Below are 27,707 nucleotides of genomic sequence, written 5' to 3' on the forward strand. Positions count from 1 at the left end.
GGTCCAAGCTTTCACAGTCCTTCCCTGATCCTTCCCGTCAAGCTACCCCTCAATCTGTGTTATTAAAAGATGTAAATAAAGTTCACTGCTGAGACAAATACTGTGTTTGATATTAGTATATCCATGCCAGCTTTCTTTACTTAGTGTTTGCATATACCATCCTTTCATGTTTGAAAATCCTCATATTTAACATGTATTTATTATAAGCAAAATCTAGTTGGGCATTTGTGTATTCATATCTAATCTAACAACCTTTGACATGAAGTCAGAATATATTCAGTCCAGCAATACTGAATGCGGTTACTGATTTATCTGGGTTTCAGTTTACAATCTTACTGTTTACTTTCCATTCATTTCATCTTTTATTTTGCCCCTTTTACTCCTTTCTTCCTTTTCGTGGAATGAATCAAGTATTTTTATTATTACATTTACCTTTTATTAGTTATACAGTTTTTTCTTATTCTTGTATTGATTACTCTAGAGACTGCCATGTGGATCCTTGACCCCCTGGCATAAATGCTAACTTAGTAAATTTATTGCTTCAATACGATGCCAAGACCTGAGAAAACTTCCACTCCATTTAGCTCACCCCCACCTTTTGTGTGATTGTGTTGAGTTTTATTTCTTTACATATTTAAAAACTTACCAAACATTATCATGAAGATGTATTATTATTAGATTAAAATATAATTATTACTTAGATTTACTACATACAGCCATTTCTAGTGCTCCGTGTTCTCTGTCTCTCCCTCCGGAATCATATTTTTTCTACCTGAATAACTCACTATAACGTAGAATGGTTGGTGACCAGTCCTCTGTCTCTATGTCTAAAATGTATTTACTTCACCTTTAATTTTTTTAATCATAGTTTTTTTAAGGCTTAACTTTTTTATGTTTTAAAAATCAACTATATTAAAGATAATTTACATGCAATAAAATGCACTTGTATTAGGGGTGCAGCTTGATGAGTTTTGACAAATGTAGAAACCTTTGTAACTATCACCATAATCAAGATGGTAAGCATTTCCATCAGTCTAAAGGTTCCCTTTGCCTCTTTGCCGTCAACACCCCTCCCAGTCTCTACTGTAGGCAGCCATTGATTTACTTTCCTGTAGCCATCGATTTGTTTTGCTTGTTCTAGAGTTTCATAAGAATGAAAAAATGGAGTATGTATTCTTTTCTGTCCGGCTTCTTTTACCCAGAATAGTGTTTCTGCAATTCAACCATGTCATTCTGGGTATCTAATTCATTCCTTTTAGTCGGTGAGTAGTAGCTCTTGGTATGAAGATTCCATAATTTGTTTATCTATTCACCTATTCATGAGCATTTGGATTGTGTCCAGTTTTGGCTGTTAGGAACATTCTACTCCAGTTTTGGAGTAGAACTGCTATGAACACTCATGTAAAAGTCATGTTGTGGGCTTTATTTCTCTAAGAAAAATACCTAAGACTGAAATTACTGAATCTGGAGTAGTTATATGTTTAACTTTATAAGAAACAGCCATGTAGTGTTTTTAAATTATCAAAATATTTACATTCCCTACAGCATTGTATGGAAGTTCCAGTTGCTCAACATTTTTGTCAACACTTGGTAATGTCATGTGTTTTAATTTTATCCATTCTACTGGTTGTGCAGTAGTATTCCATCCTGGTTTTCATTTGCATTTCCTGATGATTAAAAATGTTGGGCATTTCTAAAATGTGCTATTGGCCATTCATATGTCTTGCAAGGTATTATTCTAAACATTTGTCTATTTAAAAAATTGAGTTATTTTCACATTATTGAGTTGCAAGACTATATATATAATCATACATCACATATAATAATTAAAGATAATATTTACCTGTTTGTGACATGTCTTTTCATTTTTTCAAAGGTGTATTCTGAGGTATAAACAGTTTTAATTTTGATGAAGTAAAATTACCATTTCTTTTTATTATGTGTGTTTTTTTGTGTCCTATTTAAGAAATTTCTGCTTACTCAATGTTGCAAAGATTTCTCCTGTTTTCTTTCAAAAGTTCTGTGGCTTTGGCTTTTACATTTAAGTCTACAATCTACTTCGACTTAACTTTCTGTGTATGGGATAAGGTTAATATCAAAATTAAATTATTTCTACATGAATATCCAGTGTCCAGCAAAGTCTGATGAAAAGACTATTCTTTTCTCCACTTAATTAACTTGGCACTTTTGTCAAAAATTGATTGACCATGTATGTGTAGATCTATTCCTTATCTAGTATGTGCCTGGATCTTCCTGTTTATTATTTTGCTAAAACCACAATCTCTTGATTAGCTTTACAGTAAATCTTGAAATCAGGGAGTCCTTTCCAACTTTCTTCTTTTTAAAAGTTGTTTCAGCTATTGTGTGTCCTCTGATTTTATATATAAATTTTAGAACCAGTTTTCAAGTTCTGCAGAAAAAGCTTTTTGGTATTTTGATTTGGACTTGTAAAGACCAATTTATTTTTGATCTTTACTTTCTCTCAATAGTGTTTTACAGTTTTTAGTATATAGATCTTATAGCACTTATTAGCACTTAATAGCACCTATTTTGTTAAGCTTATTCCTAATATTTCATGTTTTTGGTACTATTGTAAATGGTGCTATTTTTTAAAATTCATTTTCCAATTTCTTATTTTTGGTGTTTATCTTTTATTTTATGACCTTGATAAAGTTACATGTTGGTTCTAACAGCTTTCTTTTGCAGATTCCTCAAGATTTTCTATGTACATACTTATGTTGGCTTTCAATGAAAACAATTTTACTTTTTTTCTTACTTATTATGTACTTTATTTCTTCTAATTGCCTTATTTCACTGTTGGATCTTTCAACAAGTTTTCAGTCAAAGCCTGTTCCTGATTTTAGAGGGATGGCATTCACCTTTGGCTATTTGGTGTGATGGTAGCTATAAGTTTTTGTTGATGTTCTTTGTCAAATTCTATTTCTACTTTCTGAGAGTGTTTCTGATAAATGTCTGTGAAACTTCATTCAGGGCTCTTCATGTATGCATGAGGATGAGCATAATTTTCTTCTTCTCTGAATGTGATAAATGACACAAATTCATTTTTTAAAAAAATTCAATCAATTTAGTTTGCTTGGGAAAACTTCACTTTTTCAAGTTATATCTTTTCTATGCATTGCTAGGTTTAGTTAACTAATATATGTTCAGGCTTTTGCATTTATATTCATTTTCTTGTAAAGAATTTATTTGATTTGAGTTTGGTAACAGGGTAACACCAGCTTCATAAAGTGATGAGACACGTGATCCTGTATTTTCTGAAAGATTTTAATAATATTGTTTGTTGATATTCATTAAATGTTTATTAGGATTCACCAGAGAAGTCATCTGGGCATGAAGGGGTTTCTTTTTGTTTTTGGAAGGAGGAGATTATTGATTACAAATTAAATTTCTCTAAGAGATATAGGGCTATTCAGATTTTCTCTCTCTTCTTGGATCTGTTTTGTTAACTTGTATCTCTGAGGGAATTGTTCTATTTACCTTTATCAAATTTATTGGAATAAAGTTGCTTATAATATTCTTTTGTTATTTTTAGTATCTTGAGGACTTATAATGAATCCCCTTTCATCATATACAATCTTGGTACTTTTGTTTTCTCTATATTTCAAAATCAGATTAGATAGATATTTATCAATTTTATTGAAATTTACATTAATTTTTTTCTATTGTTTATCCATCTTCTATTTTACTTTTTTCTGCTCTTATTTTAATTATTTCCTTCCCTCTGTTTTCTTTGGGTTCATTTTGCTTTTTTTCCCCTAGCTACTTAAAGTGGAATCTTAGAATATTTGCTTTAAAACTTTCATGTTTCTTTAGAATAAGCATTTTAAGCTTTAATTTTTCTTCTCAGCACTGTTGTAGCTGCATCCCACAAATTTTAAAATATTGTGTTTTTATTTTATTTGGTTCAAAATATTTTTAAACTTCCTCTGTGGTTTATTCTTTGACTCATGCATTATGTGAAACTCTGTTTTACTTATAAAATATTTGAAGATTTTTCAGGTATCTTATTGTTATTTATTTCTAATATATTTCCATTATGGTCAGAGAATGTTTTCTATGATCTCAATAGTTTTGAATGTATTGAGAATCCATCTGTAGCCCAACATATCATCTATATTTTATGAACATTCCATGTGTACTTGAAAAGCTTGTATTACAGTTATAGATACTCTATTAATTCAATTTAGTCAAGTTATTTGCTAATGTTCTACAAGTTTTTGTGGAACACTAAGCTCTATATCTTTACATGTTTTATTTATTCTGAGAGAATTGTGTTAAAGTGTCCCACTATATTTATGGACTTGTTTTTTTTTTTTAGGATTTTATTTATTTATTTTTAGACAGAGGAGAAGGGAGGGATAAAGGAGAGAAACATCAGTATGTGGTTGCCTCTCATGTACACCCTAGTGGGGCCCTGGCCCACAATCCAGGCATATGCCCTGAATGAGAATCAAACCAGCGGCCCTTTGGTTTGCAGGCCAGAACTCAATCCACTGAGCCATACCAGCCAGGGCTGGACTTGCTGTTTTTATCATGTATTGTGCTTCATGTATTTTAAACCTTCATTATGAGTACACTTGAAATGTTATATTTTTTAACAAATTGACCATTTATAGTTATGAATTAACCCTATTTATCTTTGGCAATATTTCTTTTCTGATATTAATACAACTGTTCCATCTTTCTTAGATTAATATTTTCATCATGTCTTTTTTGAACAAGATTTTATTTTTAAAGATTTTATTTATTTATTTTTAGAGAAGAAAGGGAGGGAGAAAGAGAGAGAGAGAGAAACATCAATGTGTGGTTGCTGGGGGTCATGGCCTGCAACCCAGGCATGTACCCTGACTGGGAATAGAACCTGCGACACTTTGGTTGGCAGCCCAAGCTCAATCCACTGAGCTATGCCAGCCAGGGCTCATCGTGTCTTTTTTTAATCTTTGTACTTTTAACCTACCTGTGTTTGTATATTTAGAGTGTTTCTTATAAATAGTCTTACTATATGTTTATACGGCCTGATGATCTATGCTTTTTAATTATAGCATTAGACTCTGTAAATGAAATGTAATCCACAATATATTTAGGTTTAAAGTTACCACCTTTTGTTTCTCTTCTATTTGTCCCATCTATTTTTTGTTCACTTTTTCCTCTTTTCATGCCTTCTTTGGCATTAATTATTTTCCACTACTCCATTTTATCTCCTGTATTGGAGATTATTTGCTATATCTCTTTGTGCTCTAGAATTTACAAGATGCACTGTCAATATCTATCAGTCTAATGCTAAATAACATTATACCCCTCATTGATAATGCATGTTATAACTGCATCATATAATAGCATGCTCCCATTTTCTCCCTCCTGTCTTTTGTGGTGTTGTTGTTGTATACATTTTACTTATACAAATATCATAAATTCCATAATAGATGGGTATTATTTTTGTTTTAAACAGTCAACTGTCTTTTAAAGGGACATAAAAGTGAGAAAAATTATTTAAATTTACTCACAATGTCCAGCTCTCCTCATTCCTGAGTTTCTGTTTGTTATTACTTTACTTCAGCCTGATAGCAATACATTCTTTTTCTTCCTGTTTATCTGAAAAACTCTTTATGTCACCCACATTTGGAGAATATTTCTGCTGGATAGAGAATTTTAGGGATTTTTATTTGTTTTTGTTTTCTTTTTAAGCTCATTCAAGTTGCTGTTTGATTATTTTCTAGCTTGCATTATTTTTGAAAAGAAGTTGATGGTTTCTTATTTTTTGTCCTCCTGATACACATACTGTGTGCCCTTTCCCTCTGGTCACTTTAAGATTTTACTTTTTGTCATTGGTTTTCAGTAATTTGATCATCATGTACCATGGTGTGATTGTCCTTGTTTTTATCCTGCTTGGGATACACTGAGCCACTTGGATCTGTGTATGTATAGCTTCTATCGAATTTGGAAAATTTTAGCCATTATTTATTCAAAAAATTTTTTTGCCTAACTTCCTTTCTCTCTCTCTCTCTCTCTCTCACACACACACACACACACACACACACACACACATTTCAGATTTTAAAATCCAACTTGATAAATCGCTTCATGTCTCACAGGTATCTGTCATTTTCAGCCATTTTTTTTCTGTGCTTCAGTCTCTAGTGCTGTGCTGTCAGGTTCACTTTTCTTTTTATCTGCAGCATCAAATCTTATGTCATGACCATCAAACAATTTTTAATATTAAATACTAAACTTGCAGCTCTAGGATTTCATTTGCTTTTTAAATAGTTTTCATTCTTTTGTTTATTGTGTTCATGTTTTCCTGTAATTTCTTGAGCATATTTATAATGGCTACATGAAAGCCCCTGTCTGCTAATTTCATCATTCCTGTTATTTCTGCTTCTGTTCTATGGACACTGTGAGTGTTATGTTGTAGAATTTCTGGATTTTGCTTTTGTCTTTTAAGAGTTTTGAAGTTTTTTTTTGTTAGGCAGATAAGTTACTTGAGAACCAGCTTTATCCATTTGATAATTTGGAAAGCTTTTTTAGGAGAAGTGGAGAGCTTCTATTTTAACACTATTTCAGTCCTGCTGCTAACGTACAATCTACCTGGGTCTCTACTGTAATCCAAGGTGTTCTCTTTTTATTTAAATAAATATTTTATTGTTATTCTATTACGGGAAAATATTATGCGAAGTGAAATAAGCCAGACGGTGAAAGACAAATACCATATGATCTAACCTGTGAGAGAAACCTAATTAACGAAACAAACAAATGAGCAAAATAGAACCAGAGGCATGGAAACAAGGAACAGACTGGCAGTGGCTAGAGGTAAGCAGGGAGGGGGATTGGGGGCGGGGGAAGTAGGGGGAAGGACTTGCCAAGTTACATGTATAAATGACTCATGGACATGGACAACAGGGTGGGAATTGCCTGTGGGACCAGGTGTTCTCTTCACTCAGGTTCAAAGAAACTTGAATGTCTTCCAGTTCTTTCTTACCCCTAGAAACTGTTCAATTTACAGCTCTTTACCAAAGTTTTGCTTAATCACATGGAGTTTCATCCTGTGTATGCACATCTTAGTTGTCAGTCAGTAGCTCTAAGGAATTCCTATAAAGATATTCTCAGCTCTTTACCTATATAGCTTTCTGTTTTCACATTTCTGATTGAAAAATTCTAGTTACCTATGCCTTCACAAACTCTCATCTCTGTCTCCTCAACTCAGTGGGGACTGCTGTGCTCTCTTTTGGTTTATTTTCCATTTACAGTGGTATGGAAAATGCCTGCATGCAGAAAGCTGGGCAACTGTAGGGCTCACCTCATTTGTTTCTCTTCTCTCATGGATCACAGTCCTGCATTGGCTATAATCTAATTACTGAAAATTTGTGTATTTTGTCTAGTTTTCTAGTTGTTAAACACTTGGGGGGTAAGTCTGGTACTAGCTCAGAAACAAAAACCCTCATCTTTCCTTTTTCATGGGAATTTTCAAAGTATTCAGAATTTTAGGTGGACAGTTCTTTTCTTTTAGACTGTTAAAAATTATATCAATGGTTGTAAGTTTTATAATTTTGAGAAATCATCTGTTTTTCATCTGAAATTAATGTGTGTATGTGTGTGTGTGTGTGTGTGTGTGTGTGTGTGTGTAAAGGAGAGTGGAACTGGCATCTTTTAATATTTTGTCTTTGGTCTTTAGAAATGTAATTATGATTGCCTACATGTGGTTTTCTTTGTATATATCCTTCTTGGGATTTCTAAAACTTCCCAAATCTAAGGCTTAATGTCTTTATCAACTTTGGAAAATTCATAGCCAATATTGCATCACTTTCTTCTTTCTCTCCTTTCCTTTTAAGACTTCAATTACATGTTTGCCTATTCACCATGTTCTGTGTATCTCTTAAGCCTTTTTCTCTATTTTTCATTCTTTCTTCTCTTCATAGTTTAGTAGAGTATTTTCTACTGGCCTAATAGTTCACTAATCTTTTCCACTTTATCTAATCTGATTTATATACATGTATTTAGTGCATTTTTTGTTGGATTTCAGAATTACTATTTTATGTTTTTAAAGTAAATTCTACTTCTTCCTTGATGAATTTCTGTTTTGTCATTTTTTTCTTGAACATTTATTGTAATTGTTTTACGTTTTTTAACATTTGTTTTCTGCAATTTTAATACTGGATCACCTATGTTTTTATTGTCTGCTTTTTCTCTTTTCTTTTTCTAATTTGGCCCTGTCATCTGGCATGTTTGGAAAATTTTTATTAAGTGCCAGATGTTATTTTTTAAAAATTGTAGCGGCTCCACATGTTGTACTCTCCCCTCAGAGAGACTTTAATTTTCATCTGGCAGGCAGTTAGGATTGATGTAGATTACCCTTTGCTAATCAATAACTGAGGTAATTTGAAGATAGATACGAATCTCTGAAGGTTTTTGGTTTGCACTTAGTCTTAGTGGATATAGTCTGTCAAGAGCTTTAGCTGAAACCCTGGGCTTATCTGTGCCCTTGCTGCTTGGGAGATTCTAAACTCCAGTTTTTGTTCTGTTGGTGTTATGAGATTCCTGAGTATTCCCCTTCATTGTACAGTCACTTAGCTGTTGCATTTTCTTTTCTTTGCCTTTTACCCAGTGCAGCATCAAATGAGGCAAATGTCATCAAGGGAGAAAATGGAGCAGAATGATGCAACAAGTTTTCTGAGGTTTCCTTTCCCTTGGGCTTTAGTCCATCAGATCCTGGCTGTAGTGGTAGCCCTGAAACCTGATTATTTTCTCTCTTTGCCTATACTACTCTCAAGATCTCAGAGATTACTTTCTTTTTGGCCTTTTGGTCCAAAGCTACTTGGAAATCAGCTCTTCCAAAAGGAAAGGCAGCAGAGAATGTCAGGCTAACACCAATGACTTTCTCTTCTCTCTGGACTCTTGGCCTCATTCTTGAGTTCTTAAGAATAAGTTAAGAATCTTAACTTTGATTCCATTTTTTTAATTGGCTAAGACAAGTCTTTGAGTATTTTTTTCCAGAAAAACTAAAAAGCCATCTATTTTCTCACTGGTTTCATTAGAAGATATTTTTCTCTTACTTTCATACATGATAACCACCTCAGTGAATGTACAAGTCCTGGATGAGACAATTTGACCCTTTAAATTGGTTCATTTTTATTTTGTGATCTGTTACATACAGTTCCTGAAACCAACTTTGATTTCTTTCTTTGATGACAACTTGTTTTTTCTTAGTTGATAACTTGAATTTTTCTCTAGCCTAGAATTAAAAAAATTATCACCATATATGTCAATATAATTTCTTTTTATTAATAATCATGTAACAGAGTGAACCATTTTTTTAAAGCAATGTGTTATTCTTGTAGGTATACTCTCTATATTTATTGCCTTGAAATAAAATAAATATGAGACTTTTTTCTCATGTTTTAAAATAGTAAGCCAATATTAAAAATATTTATTGTGTAACATTCATATGAAATATTTCTAAAAAGTAGAAGTCCTCCAATACCAATTCTCCAGAGTTAGTCAGGTAACTGGTAGCATTTCAATTATAGTCCATGCAGATGTATTATGTTCATATGGATACAAAGCTTTTTTTATATATAAATGGTATCATGCAAGTTATTTTGCAATACTTCACAATATAGTTTGAACATCTCACCCAGTCAGAAAATTTTTCTGGTTATTTACTGCTGCATAACAAATCACCCCCAATTAAGTAGCTTAAAGTAATAATTTATTACTACCTCTTTTAGTCTGTGGGTCAGAAATTTAGGCAGGGCATAGTGGAGATGGCTTGTCTCCGTCCTATAAAATATGGGGCTTCAGTTCAGATGATTCTACGGCAGGTGCTTGAGTAGATGGGAACTGGTCAGATTTCTCTCTCTCTCACTCTCCACTCCCCCATTTCACTGCCTTCACACATCTTCACCACACAGCTAGCCTGGGCTGCCTCACAGCCTGGTGGCCTCAGGGTAGTTGGACTTCTTAGATGGTGATTCAGGGCTCCATGGGTATTCGAAGGGACAGAAAGTGAAAGCTTCAAGTTTCTAAAGTTGTAGGCCTGGAAACTGGTAAAAATAACTTTATTCTATTAAGGAAGTAACAGATTTTGTCCGGGTTCAAGGGTAGGGAGAGATAGATCCCAACTTTTTATTTTTCTAAGATTTTATTTATTTACTTTCAGAGAGGGGAAAGAAGGGAAGAAGAAAGGGATAGAAATGTCAATGTGTGGTTGCCTCTCACACGCCCCCAACTAGGGACCTGGCCCACAACCCAGGCATGTGCCTTGACTGGGAATCAGACTGGTGACCCTTTGGTTTGCAGGCCAGTGCTCAGTCCACTGAGCTACACCAGCCAGGGCAGATCCCAACTCTTAAAGAGAGTGAATTTGTGGCCATATTTAATTTATCATAGTAAAAAATTATTTACATTATTCCAACATAAAAAAATCCCCAGAAACAGCTGAAGACCTCAAAAGTTCTCACCTCCTGTAAAACAAGGCTTAATGTCCTGGTCCTGTTCCTCTAAAGCAGGTTCAGTTGAATAAATCTCCTTGGGTGAAGTTCTCAATCTGAAGATCTGTGAACTGAAAAGACAAGTTATCTCTTCCCTCCTCTTCCCTAAACACCCAGCATACACCAGTGAGGCAAATATATAATAACTGTAACAAATACCTCATTCAATAATGGAGGGTATGAGAGGTATTTCTTGTAGCAGTGACTGGTTCATAGCAATTTTGAAATCAGTCTGGGAATATGTCATCCATTCCTTAATTTAAGCCCAGTCCTGCTTCTTGGGAATGATTCTCCATGGCTCTTGACATCACCTTTTGGGCTCTTAGTTCCCTCGTCTGAGTCATTCTCCCCCTTCCATTAGAAATGGCCCCTGTTTGCAGCCTGTTTATTGCCTCTTGGATTCAGGATTCAATACCTCCTTTCATTTTTTTTACTGTCTTTGCCCCTTCAGTCCCAAGCTAGTATACTTTATTTAAAAACATTGAAGGATCCCTGTGATTCAAATTATAATCCACCCATTAGACAAAAGCCATACTTACAAACCTCTTTAAGAATAGAACCTTCTCTATCTTCAGTCCCCAGTGAGGCTGCTGAGGTACCATGCCTATAAGATCCTCAGAAATTCTTTTAGACATGCCCTTAAATATGTGTGAAGTCTTAACAAAGGACCTTATAGCCCCATTCTTAACTTAATCTTTATCTGGAGACCACATTTTATTGCTCTGGGTTTGGCGTTTTCACTTGGAGATACCAGAATGAGAAAGTTATCCTTTCTAATTCAGCAAGTCCTAGTTCTTTCTATTTCCTCTAAGTTCTACTCAAAAACCAAAGTTGTTTCTTCTTTAACTCATGTCTGCTTGTCTTTTAGCATAGGCAACTAGAAAAATTCAGTTGACACGTTCTCATTCAACTTGGAAATCTCCTTAGTCAGAGGCATGAGTTCATTAGGTATCCTTTCCATTTGTCACATTTGGCTGTCCTACCAGCATATGACTCAGGTGCTCTTTTCTCCAGCTTCCATCAACAGTTTTCTTGGCATTCTCCAAGTCCCCTCTCAGAGTCTCCCGTTATCTTGCAGCTTTTGAAAGGATCTTTCAGGGTACTTCTAGCTTCTCCCCATTTTCTAGTCCCAAAGCCAGTTTTTAAGATCTTGTTACAGCAGCATTCTACTTCCAGACACCACATTTTGTTCTGGTTATTTGTTGTTGCCTAACAAACTACTCGAAAACCTCTTGTCTCAAAGCAGAGAATGTGTTGGAAAGAATCCAAAGTATTCTATGCTCTGTATTTAATGGAATACAAGAAAAACTTTACCCTCCAACATATGTTTGCCCAAATAATTTTTCCTTTTCTGCCTATTTCTGTTGGGAATATAACACACCACTTTATCACTCCTATCCTTGGCTGTCTTGGGCACTGGAAGTAGATTTACCGTATTTTTAGGACTATAAGATGCACTGGACCATATGACACACCTAGGTTTTAGAGAAGGGAAATAGGAAAAAAAGTTTTAAAGCAAAAAATGTGGTAAAATATTTAATAACCTATGACCCCACTCCATCACCACCCTCCCCCAACAGTGAGCCAGGTAAGCTACATTCAGACTATAAGACACACCCCCATTTTCCTCCCAAATTTGCGGGGAGTGTGTCTTATAGTGCAAAAAATATGGTACTTACTGGGGGTAAAACAAAAGAAGGAAGGCTAGGGGAAGGGAAGAGGTAGAGGCAGGAATGACTTTGGCCATGTGGTAAGGTAGCAATTGTCCAGGTGTCTGATTTGTGTGCCTCTGAGTCCCAAAGCTAGAGGTAGGTGGTTGAATAAAGTTAATGTTTATTTCTAGCTGTTCCCTGGAGGGCTGAATTTTTCTGGGTTGGACAGAATACTTGTGCTAAATCCAGTTGGAAATTTTTCATAAAGGAAAGTCCCTCTCACCCGTTTTGTTTTATGTTGATTTGAGCTCCAGTTCTTACAATGGTACAAGATTTCCTTTGGTATTTCATTAAAAAGGAGCAGACACATTTTGACCCTTAATAAATATATATATATATATATTGAACAAAAGAATAAAATTTGGAGCAAGGGTATCAGGGTCTTTGACACTGCAACTCCCTTAATGTGGAAGTCCCCGAATCATCATAGTCGGTGAGGACCAGGAAACTGCATTAGGCGTGCCCACCAAAGTTTGCCACCTGGCTTCTCTAGTTCTTGAGGTCCCTTGAGCTTAGTTTCCTCAATTCCTCCCCCTCCCCAAGGTAATGTCTTTGATATGTGTCACTCACTAATTTATGCAGACATGTGTTGAAAGCTTATGTTATGCCTGGAACTGAGTTAGCTGAGGGGACTGCTATTCATGTCATCATATTGAATCTTTACAACATCTTTATGGGGAGATAAGTACTGTAATTATTCCCATTTTACAGATGAGGACAGTTGAGATTTGGAGAGAACGACTTGCCCAAATTCACACAGGCAGTAAGTGAGAACAGAGAACTACTGCCAGAGGTGTCCCACCCTGGTTAAATGGTGACCCCTACATTTGACCGTGTGTGTATATAGACTGGCCAAGGGGCTTTGGTGACACAGTTGCCATCCAGAAAGTGACACACAATTGCTTACATAAAAAACAGTTTGGTACAAGATGCAGCTTTCATCCAAACTAATAGGTAAGAGGGAAAGATCATGCCAAGACACCAGTAAGTCTATCAGTTCATCTGCCTGCAACCCTTCATGGAAACTCTTGGAAACACTTTCTATGCACATCTCTTAACTGTGTACATAAGATTCAGCCAGTGGCTCAAAAGATTATTAGATAACTTGAAAAGTGCAGCTATTACCAGAAAAGATAGTAATAATGCAGAGTAGCAAATGCTAAATGACAAAGGTGTGGTACCCTTAATGAGTGCTGTGGAGACTCAGAAACCACACCCAGGCTGCAAGCCAGGAGATGCAGATACGGAGGGGACCCTGCTTAACTTGTGCCGCTGGCTGGCAGTGCCAATGCCCACACTTCCTTGGCAGCTGCACCAGCCAGCAGAAAGGTGATGGCTGAGCTGTTTGGATGAAGTGCTTGTGGCAGCATTGCCTGCTTCATTTCCGATTGGTGTAAGAATTTCTATGCTCCATCTTTTCTTTGATTCTGAGAATTGGAGTTGTCTGAGCTGGTGAGCAGTCTCTCTGCCACCTGGAGCAGGCACGAAACGGGAGAAGCTGGAAAGGAGAGTGCTGCAAAGAAAGGCTAGCATGCTCCAGCCTGGTGGGTTGTTCCTTCTCCGTTGGCACTCAGGGAGGAGCAGAAAGGAACTGGCAGGCTTCTGAGTTTGTCAATGGGACAGTCTGAGATCCATCCACCTTGCTGTTTTTATTTCTACTTAACAACGCAAACCTTCCTTTCACTGTGTATTCCCTCAGCCTCCGGGCACATGGGAGGTAGACAAGTGGGGAATAGGAAAGGTGACTGGAGACTCTAAATTAAGCTAATATGCTGTCCTTGAGGCATGGGGCAGAAGAGAAAAAGGGGTCTATCTGAGAATGGACTTGACAGAGGTCAGCGCTGGGCAGGTTGCAGATAGTCTTCAGATTTCTAGCTCCCACCTGTGTCCAAGCACCCTCTCTCCCTCATCAATCTACTACTTGACCTTGGAGATTGGCGGGCAGCGGCCAAAGACGTGCCTCCCTAGATGGTGGTAGGGGTGGGCACGCCAATCCTCCACTTCCTCCACCCACTTCAGCTGCCCCAGCACGGACGCAGGTGTGATTGTGGCCCAGGGGTGTGGGCGCTGGGGATGAAGTAGTTAAGGTGGGGGGCGCCTGGGTGAGTTGTCCAATACCGAGGAACAGCAGTTTGCCAGAGTTAACGTGGGCAGCTTCTTTGGGTAGGAAAGGAAGGAGGACCGTCTGCCAAGCTCCAGCTCGCCCCCCGCGTGTGCCTGTGTGTGCGCGCGTGAGTGTGAGTGAGCGCGCCGAGGCGTTCCTCAGGTTGCGCTGCCTGGAAACCAAGGGAGCTTGGTTATTGGCAAGGAGACGGAGTGGGGGTGGGGGCTCCCCGACCCTGGGAGAAGCTCGGCGCGGGCTGCAGAGGCGAGCTGAACCCCGGCTCCTCTTGCGCGCTAGGGCAGAGCGGGGCGGGCACTGCAGGAGGCCTCCAGGCCCCTGGGGGCCCGCCGGGGAGGAGCTGGGGAGGAGGCCGAAGCTGCATGGAGTTTCTAGGGCGCGCAACTCCAGCGGAGCCTCGGCCACTGGGCTCCCGGGCGCAGCGAGACAGCCGCGCACATGGGCTGAGACCGCGCGCCGGGGCTTTGCTCGGCCAGCGGGAACGGGAGGGGTAGAGGAGCGCGCCGTGCCGGGGTGCGGGGCACGCGTCCCCAGACCGGAGCCGAGGACAAGGACAGGGAGACACGCGCCCAGATAGCGCTCCCAGCCGAAGGGGGGGCTTGTGCCGGCTCGGCGCGGACTAGGGGAGCGGCCTGGGGTGCCGTGGGAGCCGGCGGCAACGAGGATGCCGGCGCGGGGACGCGGCTGCCGGCTGGGTGTGTGAGCGTGCAGCGGAGAGCTGCCCGCCGGCGTCCGCATCCGCGCCACCCCCTCCCTGCGGGCCTCGGAGGGAGCCCCCAGCACCGCGCCTCGGCGCTACCGAAACCGGGCTTGGGGGCTGCTGGCCAGTGCGGCCGGCCCTGGCCCATCGAGAGGTGAGTGCTGCCTCCCTCTTGCCCCCTCCCCTAGTCTCCTGCCTTCGCCTTCCCCTCTGCGTTCTCGCCCCTCGGTTCAGTGCCTAAAGCCCACCGCTGTAGCTGCCCAGGGCTCTGGAGTGGGCGGGCAGGCGGGCGGCTGACAATGCTTTCCATACCTGTTGGCCCGGGCAGAGGGCATCCTAGCTTGCTTGAGCCACCTTGCTCTCCCTTGGGGTGGTTCCTGGACTCCCGCCGGGGGCGTGGGGCTGGGAAAGGGGCAGTGGGTGTCCCACTTGGGTGTCTTGGAACTGTGCGGCTGTAGGTTGGGAGCTCGGCGCTTGTGCGGTGGGAAGGGAAAGGAGGGCAGGGGAGCCGCACACCGCAGCCCAGGTGGGAGAGCAGCGAGGCTTCCAGGTCTTCGGGAAGCCGGGAGTCATGGCGATCAGGCGAGGCGGGAGGCGGGAGGCAGGATTCCCTCCACCTCCGGTCCCTAGCGCTGGCTGCTCGCCTTCCTGGACCCACGCTCCTGGCCGCCACCGGATCGGGGTCTGGAGCCCTGCGGATAACTGGGAAGGCCTCTGGCAGCCCAGAATGGGACCTGGTTACTGCTAAGCTGGTCCCTGGGCCACAAGCAGCTCCACGGGTCCGGCGCCGGGGCAGCGGCGGGCTTCGGCTCTCAGGGTAGTTCGGTTTGAAACGCGCGTTCTAGCCTCCCTGGACTGGCGCCACAGGGAGTGAACTTCCTGAGACTTGGCCTGAGGGCGCCTAGGCAGCAGCAGGTAGTTCTGGGACCAGGCTAGGGGCAAGGGCGAGTGGGAACGCCTCATACCCGCGGGATGATAGTGCGGAGGGTGAACTAAGGGGTTCGTTTAGCTTCCCAGGCGCCAGCCACGTGCGCCCTCTGCCCCCATCCGCAGCAGCATTTCCCACTGCTCTTTTTGCTTCGGAGAGGCGAGTGTGGGGAAGGCGCCTTTCTTACGGCTGGTTTGAAGCCCTTAGCCCAGGTGAGCTGCTGACTGCAGTTCCTTGGGTGTCAAGACTGGGGCGCCATCCCCAACCCCTGAGCCTGGTTTTCGCAGAAAAAGGAGAGTTTCCTGAGCTCGGAGAACAGCGGCTCAGTGCCGACTTTGCGTGGCTGTGTTAGGTCGTGAAGTCTGATTCGTATTAATAACTGCAATGTAGAGTGAATAACAGCAGCCTCGTGAGAAAGGTGAAGTGACATTCTCTAGAAAAATGGTTAGATCTCTCTGCCCTCTGTATGTCCACACACACACATTCGTGATATTCGAACACCCATTACTCTCAGAATTTTCATATTCTCTTCCTTAACTGCTGACTTTCAGTCAGAAAGATAAACTCTTTTTTGATTCAGGCATCAGAGCTTTGGAAAGGGGTTTAAAGCCAATTGGTGTGAAATTGTCTTGAGGCTAGAGCAGGACAGTTATTTTCTTTTTCTTTTCCTTTCTTTTTTTTTTTTTTAAATCAAAGCTTGGGTTCAGTTCTTCTCCTTGGCTTGTTGATGTTTTTTATTTCATCTTCTTGGGGTGGAAAGAAGTGTTGGTGGAATCCCAATTTTATTTGTTACTTAGGTCTCTGAGGCTTTGGTGGAAGCCTAGATGGCAACTGAGACCTCCCCTGTGCTTGCAGCTCTGTTGTGACACTCAGTTTAGGATGCATTCTTAGGATCCAGGAGCTGCGTGCCTTTCCTAGTCCCTTTGGCAGTGGGTGGTGGCCCCCCTGAGTGCCCCGTGGATGCCCCTGGGCTGCGTTCCCCCAGCGGCCTGCTCTGCTGGAAGCCCACGGCGGCGGGGCCCTCCTTTCTGTGCTCACTGCAGAAGTGTGGGTTTTTCATGGCAGGAGCTGCCTGAAGAACAGCTATGTTTACTGAGGAGCTGGTCTACGACACTGAAGTTGGTTACTGGATACATCCAAGTGGAGTAATGAAAACAAAACTCCAGAAACCCAATCCCGCGGCTATTTTATTGGAGGAGCGCTAAATCCTCTTAGAATTGTTCATCAAGATCACCTTTCTCTGAACTCGGAACGGAACTATTGCCAGTAATCAGGCCTTCCGTGAGGGTGCAGAATAAGGGCTTTTTAGAAGGAAAATAATTTAATTCAGCTGGTTCTGTGGAGAAAATGATGGGCAAGACCTGATGAAAATACACCACTCCCTTTCCTCTCTAAGGGTGGTGGGGACTGGGGTGGAATGAGGATGTGTGAGTGTGGCAGCTGCTTGGTTGACTTTAACACTGAAATCCACGGTCAGTCGGAGGCCTCTGATCGGTGCTTAATGTTGGGGAGAGTTGGGCTCCTATCTGGAAATTGCTTTTCCATAGCGAGTGGACCCTGGGCTCCTAGGTCATCAGCCAGCGAGAGAAGTGTCTGTGCACTGGTTCTTGAGCCTGCGGTCCAGGCTCCGCCAGCCCAGTCCACACTACTGACAGCCTGGTCCACTACTGACAGCCCATGTCCTGCTCTTGGGTGGCAGAAGGGGGCGCTAGTTCTTACCTTGAGAGGAATTCTGAAGGCCGGGCTAGAACTTCGGACACTTAAGGTCTTCGAAGGCCCTCTTCTGAGCTGCTGCTTGGTTCAAGGCACTTCCACCCATTTCAGCTCACATAACCTTCATTCTTCATATTTGGGAACTGAGGCTAAGGAAAGTTAAATAACTTTCCTGGGGCTGCATACCTTGTGAGTAACAGACAGAGTTATGGTTTGATTCTAAGAAGCTGAGCTTTCAACCTTTGATCTCTGGTGCCTCTTTAGAGTCAGAGCCATAGTGGGTGCCCTGTCTGTGATTGCTGAGCGAATGTAGGTCAGCATCTCATTCCTCATTCCTGATGGGGAAGCTCAGGCACTGGAGGAGCTGGACATTCTGTGGTGGGTCAGGGGAGGAGGCCCTGCCCTCCAGCAGTGTCCATCCACCAGCCATGTGAGGTTCGAGTTCAGATTTGGTTTGGTTATAGGCTCCTGCTTCTTTGTTTGCACTTCTTCATTCATGCTCACATTAGTATGGGGTAGGTGGCATCTTTGCCCTTCACCTGAGGCTTATACTACATAGAGTGTCTGAACTGTCCTTTCATGATGAGCCATTAGGCAGTGCAATGAGCAATAGTCTCCTGCGCTTGTTAAAATCGTGCACATCCTGGTTCTCAAGCAGTGAAACCATCTTCAAACTGATCAGAGCCTAGACTGATCCTGCAGTCACTCAGTTTGAGAGTAATACTGAATGTGTTTAGAAAGGAGGAAAATAAAAACACGATTGTTGCATCTGATCTGTGTTTTCAAAGTGAATTATGTTTTTAATCATTTAAACAAAATCATGTAACAAATGGTTAGTTAATACATCATCTAACAAAAATGTATTTAGTGCCTGTTATGTGGTATGAATATTGAGATAAATATGACAGAGCACCTGTCATCAAAAACTCACAGGTGAGTGGGGAAGGCAGACCACATAATAGGAGGTACACATTTGTGAGCAGAAACAGAAGGTGGCCAGCCTAGGATGGAAGTGATGTGTGAGCTCAGGTTAAAGGGTGATTGTGAAGTGGTCAGCCTTAAATGGGTGTTCCATGGCAGATGAAATAGGGTGTGCACAGGGTAAGAGGTAAAAAAGAAACCAAACAACAACCAACAACAACATATAGAAAATATGAGGAAGCAGCTGGTAGTCTGGATTTCCTGGAGCTTAAAGGTTGAGGCAGGGAGCAGCAAGAATGATAGGTGTATGGAGGCCTTTGGTCAGGACCAGGGGGCTCAGCATTCCTCCGTCAGGGGGTGGGCAGCATGGTCAGGTTTGAGTTTTCGGTCAGCCTGGTTGGAGACCTTGTGGAGAATGGATTTGGCAATAAGAAGAGCAGAGGTGTGGGTACCAGTGAGGCAGCCAGTGCTGAGGCCATGTGGGGTATAGAGCAGAAGAGATGGATTGGGCAAACATTTAGGAGAATTCTCAGGGCTCCTAGGTTGCAAGCAACAGGTGCCAACTCTGTATAACAACCAAAGCAAAGACAATGTATTATCATCACTGATGGGAACTCACAGGACTGAGGACACACCTGAAGAGCCAGGCTTAGAGCAGACAGGAGTTAGGCAGTCGAAGGGATCTTGGTGGCAGGAACTGTCTATGGTTTCTTTTAGCCGAGCTGATACTATGGAAGAAAATGATCTCTAACCTTTTCCTTCTGCTCCTCCATCATCATCACCATCATCATCATTGTAATCATCGTCATCATCATCGTGGTATTATTCTGCTACATTCAAAATGCCCAGAGGAAATGTCTCCTTGGCATAGCTTTGGGTCTTCATATCTAGTAGTGGTTTTCTGAAGGGTCAGTGGAATGGGGAGAGGTAGTTTTCTGAAGGAAACTGGAATGATTCTGTGAAGACACAGTGACTTAAATGTTGGGCATGTCTTCCATAGGAGGGGACATTGGTGAGACTAATTCATTAATTGATGTAGGAGCAGGAGAAAGGGAAGGGTACAATGTGACTCCTGGGTTTCTGATTTAGGTAATGGGGTAGGTTAAAAAAAATGAAATTGTGCCCAAGGCCAATTTTTCCCCACTGGCAGGGCTGTGGGCACCTCTCTGTGACCAGGCTGTCTGAGAAGGTGACAACCTATTTTTTTTCTAAAGTCTCATTAAAGTGCTATGCACCTGTCAATAAAGACTGTTTAAGCAGTTATGTACTTTATCTCATTCCCCACAAATCTGGGTACTTTAAATACATTTTCATTCATTCATCCAATATTATTACATGTCTCTGACTTAGGTATGGGGGAAAATGGTGAACTGGGCAGAGGTAGTATGCTCATATTCTAGTGGTATAAGACAATAAAAAATAGAAAATAAAATTAGTTGATATAATAGAGACAGGTGCAGTGGCTCCTTCAGATTAGGTGGTCAAGAAAGTTCTTACTGAGGGCACATATTTAAGTAAGGGTAAGATGGGGGAAGATCAGGAGAAGAACTTCTGGGCAGTGGGAGCATCCAGTGCAAAGGTCCTGAGGTATGAACGAGCTGGATGAATTAGAAGAACAGGAGGGAGGCTGGTATGGCAGGAGATGAGTTCAGAGAAGCAGGGGTTAGTTCATGGGGGCCTCAGAGGTCACCCTATAGCGTTTGAATTTGATACTAAGTTTGATGGAAGCCACTGGGGGCTTTTACTATAAATGGGAGAGTGAAGTGACTTAAATAATGTTTTCAAAAGGTCATACTGGCAGCTTGTACATTCTGTATGCACTATCTTGGTACAATAAAGTGAGTCTTTATCTGTTAGAGTGTAAAATGAAATGTGTAATGTTTAAGAGTAACAGATGGAGAGAAAATGCTTTGGTGACCTTAATTTAGTGGTTTCTAATGTACCAGTTAAATGTGGGTACAGATAAAACCACATTTTTGAAGAAAAATGGAAATAAGTGGACTAACAGTGTTCCCACTGCTTGTCCAAAGATACTGCCACTTTGAATAATTTTTATTTTTTGAAAATGAGCACACATTTATTTTATAATCAGAAAAAAATTGTTTGAAAATGTAGATACTGATGACCACAAATGTCTTGAATGGGGTGTTGTAAGAAGTATATCTATGAAACACTTTTTCCTACCATTTTATTTCTGGAAGTATTTTGCACCAGCTGCCCCAATGGTTGGCTCTTTGTTTCACTCTTAAAAATATTTTTAGTTATGAAAGCAAACATTCTTTTTAAAAATTAAAGCAATATAGAAATGTACATAAAAATGATAGTGTTTTTTTCTGTACTCTCATTTCCTAGACTACTAACATTTCTATACTATACTGTTAGAATTTTTCCCTATGCATTTCAAATATACATCTATATTTTGTTGAAGGATTTTGGATTATTCCTATAACAAGTTACCCTATCTCCACATTACTCTCCAAAATTCCTTCTACAACTCGAAACCTAGATGACCTTTTCCCCCTTGAAAACAAGTCATTAGGAAACTTGAAAACATAATTTAGTTAGGGGAAGCTGAACCTTCTCTTTTTGGTATTCTGAGTGTTCACTGAAAGCGTACTTTATACTTATAAAGAATAGAGCAATTACATATTCATTAAAAGTTCATTTCTGAGCATTTAAATATATTACTCTAGTACTGGAGCCCAAAAGTTGGTATCATGATTACAAATCACTTGCAGTTTTTCATGAACAAAAACTAGCCAATATGAAAACTCAGAAGTGCAAATTAGAGAGCTTAGCTAATTATTTTGGTGAAAAGTTTATGACAACAGAATACTACCCTTTGAGAACAGGAAAAGAAAAACATTCAGTGAAATGTTACTTAGACCCGTTGCCGTGTTTGGGAAGAGCTGTACTTCTGTGTGGTCTCACCGTGCAGATAGGGTTTGGGGCTGCAGTGCAGGGAATGAAACTCAGTGTTGGTGTAATAGAACAGGGTCGTTTTGGTCTCATTTTGCGATTCAGCAGAAGTACTATGTTCCCATCACTATTTTAATTACACACATCCTTTCTTGGTGAAGAGAAGAGTGGTATGTGCTTAGGAGAGAATGATTGTGAAGTAACAGCACCATGGAATTTAAGGGGGAGCAGGGACCTTGCTTATCTCATTTTATAGATGGGAAAAATGAGAACCAGGGGGAGTAACTGACATGTGTTCTGTTGAACAGAGTCGATTTCCTCACCCTAGTACCTCTTCCCTACTCCCCTCTGTGACTCTGTGTTGTTAGAAAATGTATTCATTTTGGTAAACCCAAGACTTAGGAAAGCACTCTGAATCTAATGCAAAATGGGAGGGTTTTTGAGCCGTTGTTCATTTATTCTGTAAAATGTAATTTGTTTGTGTGCTGATAACAAGCCTAACTACTGTGTAAACATTTTTATAGCTGGTAAGAAAACCCAAACATCTGTACTGCACATTGATGTAACATTTCAGCCTCCAGCATTCCTAACTGCTTCTCCTTAAAACCAATTGCTCTGTTGTTTAAAGTGGTGCATTGCTGCTGATTCATTTAATACACAAACACATAAACATACATTCCATGTGCAGCAGGAAATGCAAGTGTTAATCAACCTCTGATTGTTAGTATTTCCCCATTTTATAGATGAAGAAATGAAGATGCAGCAAGGTTGGGTAACTTGCCCAGGGTCCCAGGTTAGCCTGTGGTGGGTGGGATCTGCTTCTACCATTGGCCAGATCCAGAGGCACATGACACGCTACCTAAACTCTCCACCTTCCCTTGCCTCCCAAAGATTAGCAAATTTTCTGCGAGGAAGAGCAGAATCTGACTCTGTAAATTGCTTTAACTAGTTAAGTCACTTTTGTCTGGGCAGTCATGGATGTAGACCTCTAAAGCTCGCTTCTAAGGGATCATGTTTTCAAGTTTTGTGGGTTGTTCCCAATCCCTTCCCTTCATGAGTCACTTGCTGGTAGCAGGTTGAGGACAGATCATCTTCCCTCAGCTGAGGGTGGTGGTTCTTTTTTCATTCCAAGACCCAATCCTCAAGTTAGTTGCATGGACACTAAACCACCTCTGAGCTCTGGTAGATTCAAATACTGTGGATTTCTAGCTTGGCTCCTGTGTTATCTTTTAATAAATACTGAGGTTCTCTATTTCTCACATGCAAAGAGATAACTGTTTCTTTCAGAAACCTATAGGCACAGAATTCAGAGGGCCCTCAAAGGGCAGACATCCCAAAATTAAAAAAGGAGGGAATTATAATTGCTGGCAGATACTGTCAGTGGGTCCTCACTCAGAGATCTTAGCCTTAAATTATTAGTTATGGTGTAGGCTGACTCGGTCTTGCACAGCAGAAGGGACTGAACCAAGGAGCACTGGCCATGGACTCTTTTCCCTCCCCTATATTAGCTAGCCTCTTTCTCTGGGGTCCCTATGCTTGGAGATCCCTGCATGAAAGGTGTTGCTGAAAAAGAATGTTCTGTCCTCTGATTTTGAATGGTGCAGTTGTCAAGAGAGAGAGAGAGAGAGAGAGAGAGAGAGAAAGAGAAATGAGAAGCTAAAAGGTGACTTTCTCTGGTAATGACCACATCCTGCTGGAGCCTGGAGGTCCAGGGAGAAACCTCAGACATGAAGGTAAACTCGGGAGGCAGGTCCTGATTTGCAATGCTGACCAATCATCAGAACTCCAGCGAGTGGAGTGGGTGACACTGCTCTGTTCTTGGGAAAGGTGGTTCAGACCTCTTCAGAAGGAAGTCAGCTGGCCCTGGATTTGAGTTTTAGAACCTGAAGTGGAGAATGTAGTTCAGTGTTTCTCAAAGTTTGCTGCACATTAGAATCCTCTGGGCAGTCTTAAAGAAGTCCCAGTGCACTGTCACATCTCAGACAAGTGATGTCAGACTCTTGAGAGGGAGGGAACCCAACCCCCACAGGTGATTCCACTGTATAGTCAACTTTGAGAACCAGGGCTTTAGACAGCTTTTTGCAAACTGAGGTACCCTGCAAATCCCCTAGGGATGTTGTTCAAGTGCAAGTTCTGATGCCCAGGTCTGGAGCAGCCTTAGAGCCTGAATTTTCAACAAGCTCCAGGTGCTGCTGCTGCTTCTCATGGGACGCCCTGGGAGAACAAGTCCTAGTTAGGAGAATCAGGTTACTGCCTTGTTGAGCTTCATGTGGAGGGCTTCTGGAACCATTGCTTTTTCATGGGATTACAGCATCTTTGGTTCATTCAGGGCAGGGTAGGAGGACAAAGAGCTCAGGCCCTGCCTCCTCCCTTTATATTGTAGAGAATAGAACAATTAAGTATTCATTAAAAGTTCATTTCTGAACACTTAAACATTATTGCTCTAGTATTGGAGCCCAAAAGTTGGCATCAAGATTATAAATCGCTTGCACTTATTTGCCCTTCAGAATCCAGTGCATGCTCCTGCCCCTGGTCAGCATTTACAGTCAGAATCAGAGGCTCAGAGAGCTGCAAAGGACCTTAGCGATTATCCAGTTTAAACCCCTAGTTTTGAGAGCGAGGAAACTGATTCATCCAGAGTCACAGATCATCAGGCCAGGGCTGCTGTGGACCTGAGACCAGGTGGAAGGACATGGCAGAATGAGGCCTGGGGAGAAGGAACCCCGTGCTGCTCTGAATGCAGGGGAATCGTGAGACAGAGACACCCAGAAAGACTGAGGGTGCAGTCATATTAAAGATACCTGTGAATTGAGAGACATTGCTGTTAATTATACCTGTGATTTTCCATCCCCTTCCTCCAGCCAACTTTAGTTAACCACACAGAAGCTTGACGTTGCTTCTGTGCTTGGAGTTGACACCTTGACAGATGTTTAACAGCTCGTTCCCAGGTGGGATGCTGATGCAGGCTGCCCTACTTGATGCAAAATAATTACATTTACTATTTTCACCCCAAATATTTTCCTCCTGTCACTGAAACAAATAAAGAACACTTTCAACATGTAGGTTTCTTGATGTCATGGTGAAACTTGTAAGAATAGTTCAAAATTGATGATCTTGGCATTTATCACCTAGCTGTGACGTGTTCAGCATGTGATGACTAATAGATTATGTTTTGTGGGATCTTTTTTTTCTTTTTGCTTTTTTCAACTCAAGGCACCTGTTTCAGCATGCCAGCATTCAAGGCACCTGTTTCAGCCTTTCAGCATTGACAGGGACAATTTCCTGCCTATCACTTCATGCTGTGGACACTGACTTGACATCAAGGTTCTGGGACTGAAAGGGACATTGCTTTCTCAGGGTGGGTGTACTTTGCCCTAGAAGGTCAAGTCTTTAAATAGAGTAGGAAAAGACTTAGGGGCACATGCAAGTTAGCATAAAGATTGAAGCAGTATAATTATAGCTAATGGTTATATAAGTACTCCTTTCTGAGTACCTCACATATGTTAATCCTTTCGACAACCCCGTGAGGTGAGGTAGGTAACATAAGTACCTTGCTGAAAGTCATCTGCTAATGAGTAGTAAAGCTTGCCTCTCAACTAGAAGTCATGCCCTTAGGCCATGAGGCAGTATAACCTCTGTACTGCTGACTGTTCAGGACATGCTAGAGGCTTTAGAAAACTTCCACAGAACATTTTTCTGTAGACTCCAACCCTGACATTCCCTCCTGGAGCCCGCTTTTACCTTCACGTGGATGCCTGCTCCCTCACACATAAGAGTCAGTCCTGCTGGTGCTGTCCCTGTCCTATTTCTCCAGCCTTTGCCTTTTCTAGCTCTCTGTAGATGTGTCCATTGAGGGGCCCACAGGTGGGCCAACCATAGATCATAAAGAAGAGCACTGCAGCTGTTAGTAAGGTTGGAATGTCAGTTGCCCCAGATACCTGCTTTGCATTTGACTTACAGACTTCACTCCTAGACTCAGTTTTGACCTTCATTCTCCTTTGGTGGCCACCATTTACCCATGTTGTCCTAGGCTCCAGGGATGGTGCCTCTGCTGTGCTTTGAGTGTGGTAGCCTCTGTCTCATTCTTGTTGGATTGTTCAGCTTGGTTGATCTCATTCCCCCAGTCATTGCCCCAATATGAGTTGCTGGTAGGGGTTCTGCACGTGATGGACAGATGGAACTCCCTGAGTTCTCTCTCACTTCAGGTCTGCTCTCTGGACTGGATTTTCTGAGTCTGTTCCTTACCTTGATTGCTGTGCCCTTGATCATGGGCTGGGGCCACCTGAGGGCTCATTGTCCCTAGCTCATGCCCATTGTCTTGGTCATCAGCTAGCCTGTCCTTGATGCTCCCTCTGTTCTTGCTTGCCTGGTGTTATTGCCTGATTTTCACACTGTGGCGTGTTCTGTTAGTGGTTGGCAAAATTTTTCTGTAAAGGGGCAGATAGCAAATATTTTAGGCTTTGCAGGTCATACGGTCTTTTTTGCAATTACTCAGTTCTGCGGTTATAGCTGGAAAGCAACCATGCACAGATGTAAATGAATGAGTGCGGCTGTGTTGCAATAAAACTTTATTTGGAAAGGCAGAGACAGACTGGATTTTGGCCCATGGTTGTAGTTTGCTGATTCTGCTTCTACGTAATTAGTCACTGCCTCTATCTGATTTCCCACCTGAAATGACTCTGTCTCTTTAGGTAATTAGCAGGCCTAGTCTAGTATCCCAATCACATTTCTGGATTCCCTAGAACTCTTTACTTGGTGCCTTTCTGGCCTATTGCTGCATTCATTCATTTTTCAATCTCAACCTAGAATAATATTAACCATTCACTTTTTCAAGTTCTCAGTCAGCTAAACGGATTCCATTAAAACTTTGCATTGTTCAACTACAGCTGGGTCCTAAATTATTTTTACTAATCCTTTCATTGAACTTTTGGCTGATTTCTTCTCCTGTTCACTATGGCTGTGTTTTTGAATCTCTTCTACTTTTCTCAATTTTCCACTATCCTCCCCCACATTCATTTTTAGCAGAAGACCTTGCCCCTGACTTTGATAGATTGAGAGCATGATCTCCATCACCTCTTCCTTTGACCTCAACATTCTCTATCGTTTCTACTTTAAAATTTCTTTCTTCCTGTTTCAAAGAAGTATCTTTACTCTCTTACAAGGAAACCATGGCTGTGCCATTAATCTAATCAGTTTTCATTTCTCCTCATCCCGAATCTCTTATTTTCCTTTCTTAAGCTAATAAACATAAGTTTCTCCAAAACTTTGCTCGATCTTACAGCCTCCTGGGCTGCCATCCCATTTCGCCCCCCTCTTTACTGCAGAGCTTCTGAAAAGGGAAGTCTGCCCTTGCTGCTGTCACTTGTTCACCTCATTTTAGTCTTGTCCCTTAATGCTTTGCTGTTGGCCAACCCCACGGTTGGCCCCCTACTATATTAAGTTTCAGATACTTACTAAATTATGAACTTGCTTTTCAAAGGTCACTGCAATCCTCACTCTGAAGTCTAAGGAAGTGAACTTGTTTCTCATAAGTTGGCTGTATTTGACACTGCTCACCAGCCTTGCCTTATGGAACTGCCCTGAATGAACTCGGCCGGCTTATCCTCACCTCTTAGATCTTGGTACTAGTTTCTAGGGCTGCTGTAACAAAGCACCACAGACTGGGTGGTTCAAACAATAGAAGTCTATTTCTTCTCAGTTCTGGAGTCTACAAGTCCAAGATGCAAATGTCGGCAGGATGGTTCCTCCTGAGACCTCTGAGGGAGGACTGCCAGGTCTCTCTCCTCCTTGGCTGGCAAATGGCTGTCTTCTCTGTGTCTTCACATGGTCCTCCTTTGTGTGCATCTGTGTTCAAATTTCCTCTTCTTGTAAGGACACCAATTATATTCAACCAGGGCCCACTCGACCTCATTTAACTTAATTACATCTTTAAAGCCTGTCTCCAAACACAGTCACCTTCTGAGGTTAGGAATTCACCATATGAATTTGTTGGGAGACACAATTCAGCCCGCAACACTTTTCTATCTCATGTGTTTCTTTCCAACCCTCAAATGCAGGTGTTCCTAGAGCTCATGTGTTTGCCTCTTTCTTTTCATGCTCTCTCTAGTTTCTCTCTTTGGACAATCTTTTTTCCTCTGTGCTCTATCTCTTGAACATCACATCTTATCAGACTTTTATATTTTTAGCT

The 27,707-nt window shown here is 41.4% G+C and overlaps 1 protein-coding gene across 3 annotated transcripts in view; it reads left to right on the plus strand.

The window, feature by feature from the left end:
- CALN1 (calneuron 1) overlaps window positions 1-27,707 on the plus strand; it is a 479,834-nt gene that overhangs the window by 89,194 nt on the left and 362,933 nt on the right. Inside the window, exon 1 of one of the 3 annotated variants that reach the window (XM_045819683.1) lies at window positions 14,557-15,193. The exons of the other annotated variants lie outside the window; for them this stretch is intronic. The gene's annotated coding sequence lies outside the window, so the exon portion shown is untranslated. Of the gene's footprint in view, window positions 1-14,556; window positions 15,194-27,707 lie in introns of those variants that run through there. 3 annotated transcript variants of the gene reach the window in all.

This window comes from Phyllostomus hastatus, unplaced genomic scaffold, assembly GCF_019186645.2.
Source record: "Phyllostomus hastatus isolate PE091 unplaced genomic scaffold, TTU_PhHast_1.1 phas_scaffold_385, whole genome shotgun sequence".
Classification (NCBI taxonomy): domain Eukaryota; kingdom Metazoa; phylum Chordata; class Mammalia; order Chiroptera; family Phyllostomidae; genus Phyllostomus; species Phyllostomus hastatus.